Raw genomic sequence first — 9,150 nt, forward strand, 5'->3', positions numbered from 1 at the left:
ATTAATGGAAATGTTTTCCCACAGCTTTCCCAACACTTCTACCACTGCTGCTGCTGCCGCCGCCGCCGCCACCACCACCACCAACACCACCACCACCAACACCAACACCACCACAATCATCATCATCACCACTACCACCATGACCACCACCACCACCATCATCAAAGTACATTATTCTTGATTGATACTCAGGGAAATGCTGGACAGGAGAAATCCAGTTTCTTGTATTTGTTAAGATGACAGTCCACTACCCTGACACTACCCTGATCTTCTATCTTGAAACAAGTTGCTGCCTCAACTTTTTTTTCTTTTTTTACACAAAGAATCTTTAATCATACTGTAAAATAAACACAGCACTTGAGGATGAGGAAGACTAACAGACAGAGTTGGACTTTCCCCCAGGCTGTTCCCATCTCTAGTCCACTGAGCTTCAGCTCTTGGCTTCAGTTCTTGTTCTTGCTGCTTTTGTCCTATTCTGTTTAGATCTCGGGCTGTTCCCCAGGTGCCTGGGATTCTGGAGATTCAAGCCGCTGGTGAAAGTTCGTTCTCTGTTTCCTCAGTTTTTCAGGAGCTTTTCTCCACAGGATGATCTCCTGTTGCTTGAAGTACCTTCTGTCTTCCTCATCAACAAGCACCAGGTTCAAAAAGTACCTTACTGAAAACTTCTTGTTCACATCTCTCATTGTGGGAGTCGGGTCATATCCTGCTAAGAACAATCTTATTGGAATAGATTCTCCTTTCACGGGTGCACCATCCATTATTTCGTATTTAGCGACTGTTTCTGTTTCTGTTGTGAGGCTGGGTCCAATTCCTGTGATCTCTTTCTTGATCAGTTGTAACTCCATGTGTTGTATTTTTATTCTTACTAATAGGAAGTAAATTTGCCCAACAATCACATCCTTTAAATGATACCTTGACCTATTATATTCAAACTCTATGTGCAGACAATCTTCAATGCCCACTTCCATTTTAATAGAGTTGTTGACTTCAGAATAGGTAGCAAGCTGCTGAACGATAAGATCGTACTCTTTCACTGAGTCTGTCAACTTTCTCACGATCGTCACCTTAAGAAAATACCTCAGGCGGACATTGGCACCGATGTATGACTCATATGGCTTTTCAACTTGCATAAATTCAAAATCATAACTTCTGTTCTGAGTCAGTTCTCCAGGTAAGGCTAGTTCTTTCACTAGGTTTACAAACTCATGAGTATTACTCTTGTCATTGAAAAGTTCAATTTGACCTACAAATTCAATTCTAATTCCTTGATGCTCTAGCCTCTTTCCAGGCTGCTTAAAGGCTAGGTTTATCACTGTCACCGCCGCCGGGTCCCCCACTTCACTTGGCTTTTCCTCGGGAGAACTCCTAGCCCGGTTGCCCGCACCCCGTTGCATGTCACGTGACCGTCGCTGCCTCAACTTTGAATATCATCCTTATTCCTATTTATTTTCCTCAGTTTCTAAATCATAAAAAATCTGAACTTTCTTTTAATCAAATGAAGCATTCTGGCAGGGCATGATTCATATGTGTTCACTTTAAGTAAGAGAGGGAAGCAAATGTGGTTAAGATTATGCTGTCTGGGGATCACTGTAGCAAACCAACTCTCAAATGGTTGAGATGGTAGGAAGATATAAATTTTATCCTTCATTATTTTAGCCTTCATTCTGCTCCGAGAGTACCTCCAGGTCCATGATCTCTCTAGCAAGCCAGGCTACTAAAGTCAAGTTATATCCTTCTGTCTTCCATCCCTTTCCAAATACTTACATCTTCAAAATGCTGCTATAAACAGGATGTTAAAGTGAAAAAAAAAATCTAAGATGACAGATGCCTTGACCATCTCACTAAAATTTTGAAGTAGATATAAAGTATGCCATGCTTCCGAGGGATAAGGGGTGACTAAGATGGGGGCCCTCCAATGTCGTGTTAGGTCAACAGGCTATACAGACAGCTGGATATGTAGCCTGTGAGACCTTGGTATTGTCTGGTATCCATTTTAGTTATTCAAAGGGCACCAGAGGGAGAAGGCCTGTACCTCTTTGACAATAAAGAATTGCTACTGCTTCCAAATTAGCACATATACCAGACAGCACGCCCCAAAGGATGAGCGAGGTTTTCTCATGGAGTACAAAGGAGTCACGTGGAAGAAACAAAACTGACCCACCAAAATGAAACATCTGAAAAGATTATGGGAGCCCCAAGGGAGATGATGATCTGCAAGGGTGCCTAAAAACAACAATGTGTGGGAAAGACTAAGTGAAGCTAATTGTACAATTAGGATTTGGGATTCTATTAAAAGAAAGAGAGACTTATAAACTCGTCTTAGGACAAAAAGCATAATGAAACTTAGCTGATGGCTAGGCATGTTCTGTTCTCCCTGTCTTCTCCCCTGTGGCTATAATGTGGTGCTATTAGATTCATCACATAGGACAAGACTGAAGTGCTGGCATCAATCAATATCCAGTGGGGAGAAAGGCAGAGAGGGAAGGACCATGCTCTCCTTCTCTGTCTTTTGACTATTCAAAACCACAGCACAGGAAAAGAAAATAATTAGAATCTACATGAAATTTCCAATGTTTCAATGGAAGTACAGAAGCAGACACTTCCGTGAGCTTGAACCTCCTCATTTCAGTACCATTGACTAAGGACATACCAAGAAAGCACAATAAGAGACCACTAAATATGGACCACTGACTTTATATAAATCAAAGTCAAAAGGCCTTAACTTCTATTGCCAGCCCAGGGGATAGATGGATAGATAGATAGATAGATAGATAGATAGATAGATAGATAGATAGATAGATAGATAGATAGACAGACAGACAGACAGATAGTAGATAAATGTCAAAATTGTCATTAGGAAAAGGTCTATAGGCTTTAGGAATATATTTTTAGATATAAAAGAAAAAGTTAATGCCAAGTGGTGGTGGTGCACACCTTTAATCCCAGCACTCGAGAGGCAGAGGCAAGAGGATCTCTGTGAATTTGAGAAGTCAGCCTGGTCTACTGCCTCGAAAAACATAAAAGGAAAGCAAAAGGAGAAGAAGAAGGAGGAGGAGGAGGAGGAGGAAGGAAGGAAGGAAGGAAGGAAGGAAGGAAGGAAGGAAGGAAGGAAGGAAGGAAGGACGGACGGACAGACAGACAGACAGACAGACAGACAGACAGACAGAAAGAAAGAAAGAAAGAAAGAAAGAAAGAAAGAAAGAAAATGTGGTTAGTTTCTATGTTTACTGCAAATAGGGAAATTGACTTGAAGGAGAAAATTGATGAGATGGGCTTTAACATAGGCTCAGAGTAAGGAGATTTTAAAGGGAAGAAATTAGTTTTGGAAATGGCATAGGGGATTGTCCTTTGAGATTGGAACTGAATGGCTGAGAATTAAGTGACCAAATAATGTAAATTTTGAATTTGATGCAAAAGATTGAGGGAGTTGTAATGCCAAGAAAACATTCTCCTCTGCTCATATAGAAAGAACTTTAGTCCTAGCAATTAAGTACTTGGTCTGACACCATGGTGCCTGAGAAAGCAGAGTTCTTAGAAGTTTCAGCAGAGGCCCGTGAGATAAGCACCCCTGGCTTATCTTTCTAACCTATATGTCCCAAGCCTTTAAGACCCATTTTCCCCCTCTCTTTCCTTTAATCACAGCTTTTGGCTATAATTAGTAAGAATCCAAGAACATTTACTAATTTAATAAAGTCCAGAGAAACACATGAGGAAAAAGGGAGATTTGTAGAAGAGGGCTGTGACACAGACTACCATAGCTGAGAAAAATGGATATCGTGGAAGAGAGCTAAGGCTATTTAAACCTGTTATTAGAAAAGAGGTCTTGCGTATGTCAAGGTCAAGAAACTGTCCTGTGTTTCATTGACACAGTGTGACTATTAACTTCACAGTATCTAGAGTTATCTTGGAAACAGGGCACTGAGCATGCCTGTGAGGGATTATCAAGATTAGGCTAACTCAAGTGGAAAAGCACACATTAACGAGCACCATTCCACTGACTGGGAGAGTGAACTGAGAAAAAAGAAAAATCAGGCCCAGTGCCAGTATCTATTGCTCTCTTATTGAATACAGATGAACTGACACTACCTGCCATTAGCTCCTGTCACAATGACCTCCCCACCAAGATGGACTGTACCCTCAAAACTGTGAGCCAAAAGAAATCCTTCTTTGCTGAGGCCACTGATGTCAGGAATTTTGTAACAGCAACAGAGTAAGTAACAAATACATATAGATAAACTACTGCCTTTTCTATGTAATTAAAGTTTCTCGAGAGGCAAACTTACAGGTAGAAGCCCGAAGATGGAGACCAGCAAACAACCAAACAAAGCAACTATTGAGTTTACTATCACATATGCGATCTTTGAATCTAAGTCAATTTTGTTAAGTAACATGGCTTTTCAGTCTCAACTAAGTAATACATGCCAGTCGATTACTTTGAGGTTGCTTCTAACATCCATGAGAGCAAAATGGCCAAGTGTGTTGGAAGCAGGCCAGTCATTACTAATACTTTGCCTTCCCTCCTTCTTCCATATTTGGTGTTTATTCTTTTGAACTAATTAGAGAGCTCATTCAGGTTAACAAATGTTTGGTGCTTTAGAAATAATACCCCAGGCTGGTTAATTTATAAAGAACAAAATTTTAATTCTCATAGCTTGGGAGGCAGGAAGTCCAAAAGCAAGGCACTAGTAGTTTCTATTGTCTTAGTGAGAAGCTGCCTCCTGCTTCTACGACGATACCTCAGTGATACATCTTCCTAAGAGGAAGGACTCAGTCCTCACATGACAGTAGGGGGAAGGAGAAGAGAGTGACCACTATATGGATTTCTCTTATCCACAGGGGAAGGAAGTTTTGTGACCAGGGGGTCACTGGGATCTTAAGTCTGGAGTCCCGCTGGTTCCCTGGCCCTTGTGATCCCTGTCAAAGGGAAAATAGAGTGGAGTATTGAAGAAAGGCAGTGTTTACCACAGGGGAGAGCAGAAGGTATGCTCGTGGAATGAGAGCAGACTGTGGCCAGCAACCACTGTTCTGATCAATGGTACAGGCAGGCTTTCTGTGACTTTTTATGGGGCTCTCTGTGTGATGTTTCATATTGGATGTTCACTTGATAGGATCTAGAGTCATCTCAAAGATGAATCTTGGCCATGTCTGTGAAGAATTATCTTCTTTAGGTTAATTAAAATGGGAAGACTCACCCTAAGTTTTAGGCAGCTCCATTCCATAGGTCCAGATCCTGAACTGAATTAAAAGGAAAGGTAAGAGATGAACATCGGCATCTCTAACTCTTTGCTTACTGACTGTAGACACCATGTGCCTCATGTTCTGATATCATGTTCTCCCTACCATGATGGACGTCCCCCACACTGGGAGTTCACATAAACCTTTCCTTCCTGAAGTTGCTCTGGTCAGGTGTTGCTTAGGTGCTTTGTGGCAGTGATGAGAAACATTCCTCTGCATTCTGAAACAAGTAGATTTTCCTGAGAGCCTTTGCGATTGATTGATGGTCCTGTTCGGATTGACACACACAAGAAGGGACAATGGGATGCCTCTGTTCTTTATTGGAAAGCTTCCTTCTCAAAAGTGTTCTTACAAGGCTTAGAGTCCCTGTCACCAGGCCTAGTACTTATCCAGTAATGAGCTCTTAGGCAGCTCAGGATGTCATGCTCAGGGTCACATGTGTGACTCTGATTCTATTTTGCTCAGCAGTAATTAAAGTTCCACTATCGCAGTTCTTGATTTTTAGTCTATTGACTATAAAAGAGGAGTCTAGCTGCATGGTCCTCCAAGCATGTTAACATCTATCTAGATGCCTAACATTAATTATCATTTATTAATATCACCTAAGGGGGTCTTGAGTGTTTATTTATTTACTTATTGTTGTTTGGTCTGGCAGGATGGGGATACTTTATCACTAAGCGAAATGTCTGGTTGGTCCTGGCTTTAGGTTTCACAACTTACATTTCAGAGAGGACTCTTAAAACCCTCACATTCTTCCTTTTTTTCTTGATGGGCTCTGTAGGGTTTTATAGTTTACATGTTAAGCTTGAAGCTCATTTATACTAAGCCTACTATTTTGGAATTCTTGCTATATGAAAAATACTCTACTAGTTCCCGGGGAACAGATGATCAACTGGACACCATGTCCTTTCCTCACAATCCCATGAGGTCTCATTGAGAAGAGACAGAAATCCAACACACACAATGCAGGTAGTGAGAGCTATCCTGGGCCTGGGGTCCCGTCTCACGGCTTCATGTGTATCCCTTCAATCAATTTTCGCAGATATGTTACCCTTAAGATAGAGACTATGTTTCTATTTTTAGAATTCCTCTTTTAAAATGTACATTAAAAGTGTTAACAGTCTCTCTGTACCAACAATATATTTTTTAGAGTAATTTATCTTTCAGATCAATTTTAGGTCTCAGATCAGTATCAGATAGTGCTCCCCTACACGCACAACAACTCTGCCCCTATCAGAATCGCCCACTGAAGTGAACAGTTTGTTACAACCAGAAACCCCAAAGACTGTGCCATAATCACCTAAAAGCCACGCCTCTCTCACTACTCTTTCCATACCTCCTAAGACTTCCAATTTTGAAAATGAAGTCTCTGAGATTTTTGTTTTTTTTCATTTGGGTAGATGAAAGAGACTACCTAGTAGATTTCTGGGCAGTTGACAGACCTCGATTTCTCTGATACGTTACTATGTCTGATTTCAAAATCTGCTTCATGCTCAGACAGGTGTCCCCTGCTAGACACGTCCCTCTGAAATGGAGACCCTCTATGCAAATTGCATTTCTTTGCGCTCCCAGGAAAAATCGTTCTAATCTTTTGACTGTTGTTGTGCTACGCTCCACATTCGCTGAACTGTGGCAAGCCCAGGCATGTTGATTTAAATGGATTTTGTTGAAACGGGACACGAGCTCCCTAACACCTGTTTGCATTTCCATACCGACTCAATGGAAAGGAAGTTGTTATTTTCATGCAGAACATGCAGAAGAAGGTCCCACTTTGCTGCTGCTGATTGAAGAGGGAGAGGCAAATTCCCTTTAACTCCTTTGTAATTTGTTCATTCAGGTAGCCTTTCATTCATCCATCCATCAGGCTGGGAGCACCTGCTCAGCACCGGGTCCTGTGGGTAGTCGCTGGCATGCAAACCGACTACTCCGCAGTAGGTAACAAAGCACATTAGCACAGGCTTTGCTTCTCCTGAAATTGATGCTGATAATGTCCATGACAGGAGGCCAGGTGTGCTTTGGCCAAGTGACTTACTTTGTTCTGGTCATGTAAGAAATGTCACATTAAGGCTGTGAATTCTGGAACCATGCTACCCATATTCAAAGGGCAGATCTGTCAGTTATTAACCATGTCGCCCTGGTAAAGCGATTGTATGTCTCATCTGTAAGATGGGAACAATAATTTTATCTAGTCAAAGTATTTGAGAGAAAACTAATGCCTGACAGATAACAAGCATTGAACACACACGTGTTGGCTTTTATTCTGGTATTTCTGCATTAACACAGTATATTTGGGTATCTGACACATCCCCCCGCCCCGTGTGTATGTGTGTGTGTGTGTGTGTGTGTGTGTGTGTGTGTGTGTGTGTGTGATGTTGATGAGAGACAAAGGAAATCGAAGAAAGGCTGCCAGGGCAACTAGGCCAAAATCACCACATGCCACATATTCAAAGCAGCCTGAAAATCCTACTGGAAGGGTGGAGTTGGGACCTTCAGCTCATTCTGATGGCAATAAATGAGTCTAAGCTGGTAAGCCTCTGGGTGTGTCTGTCTGTGAAGGTGCTTCTAGAATTGGGGAAGACTCGCCCTGAATGTTTGGATTTTTTGTTTTGTTTGGTTTTACTTTTGAGATCAGGCTGTGCCCTGACCAAAGTTGCTCCATATTGTGTAAATTCATAATGCTCTCAAAAACTCTATTTTACTGGCAGCTTTGACAACATCTTGTGGGTGAAGGGCTGGCTCTGCCCTAAGTGGATGGATGAATGGCACTATCCGCCTGGTGCCGTCCACACAGCACAGACTGATAAATGCTACATTCTTGGGAACAGACAAGATGGTGTCCCGCCATTTATCAGAGTGAACTGCGAGCGAGGAGCACTTGCTCTTAGTAAAACCATATCAGGAAAACCAGGCCCAGGAACTCATTGGGCACGCCAGAGTGAGAAGAGAGGCTTCGCTTCCCTTGCCTAGACCTCATAGAGAGCACTGTGTTGGTAATGGCCTTGCTGGCCTATCACTAGTCCACTGACAGAGAACTCCACACTGTTCCAGATGCCTGCGATTGATAAGGCCTACTTGATCTGTCAGCAGGTTCATTATCTCATCCCCACAGGCTTCTTCACAGTTCGATTAGTGATTAGGGCCCCGGTTCTGGCCTCCCAGGCATCTTCAAACCTGCTTCAACCTTTTGTCGTCGGCCTGTAACATACACAGAAAGTGTTCCTCTATTTTTCTGACATAGTATACTCACGCAACCACTCCATGAGCAGGGGATAGGGCTAGAGAGACTGAAAGCAGCAAAAGGAAAAAGACAGCTAAGTCCTGGCACTCCCCATCACAGCCAGCAGCCTACCAAGAGACAAAGACTGGCTTCTGCCACATGTTCCCGTTGCTAGGACCAATCCACAGGAAACTGTGAAGCAAAACAGTTCCTCCCTGTATAAGTTGTTTATGGCAAGTATTTGGTCACCATTTTGTAAAAAGTTGACTAATACTTTTACACTGGCACTGGAGACACCTTCTGGTCAGAAATAATAGAATCTGTCTGTTGGGGAGACACGCCATTGTGTCCCTGAAGAGTTATTAGCCTTCACAGTTCAATCACCTGCTTTGTTACCTGGGGAAGGGCCACCCCTCAGGAAAAACTGAGTCATAAGAAGCCATACTAAAGAAATGGGAGGGATAATGATCCCTTTAATGAGATAATGTGCCTTTCCTGTCTGGGAACTGCTCCCTGTATGGTCAACACAGAGCCACCATGACGTTCTGCTAGGTTCTGTCTGCTGTTCTGAGTCAGAAAGGCACAACTTTCCCCTTCTCTTCTCCTGTGCCTTGTTCTTTCAGAAGCTGGCCAGAGCCCACGCATGCTTCTCCTACTTTAGGCTTTTTGCCATTTTTTGGAAGCCCTGCCCACTAAGT

The 9,150-nt window shown here is 42.5% G+C and overlaps 1 pseudogene; it reads right to left on the reverse strand.

Moving 5' to 3' along the window:
• Positions 1-464: 464 nt before the first annotated feature.
• On the reverse strand, positions 465-1,340 carry LOC125403340 (vacuolar protein sorting-associated protein 26A pseudogene; annotated as a pseudogene).
• Positions 1,341-9,150: the final 7,810 nt, after the last annotated feature.

This window comes from Myodes glareolus, chromosome 7 (assembly GCF_982192425.1).
Source record: "Myodes glareolus chromosome 7, mMyoGla1.1, whole genome shotgun sequence".
Lineage (NCBI taxonomy): Eukaryota > Metazoa > Chordata > Mammalia > Rodentia > Cricetidae > Myodes > Myodes glareolus.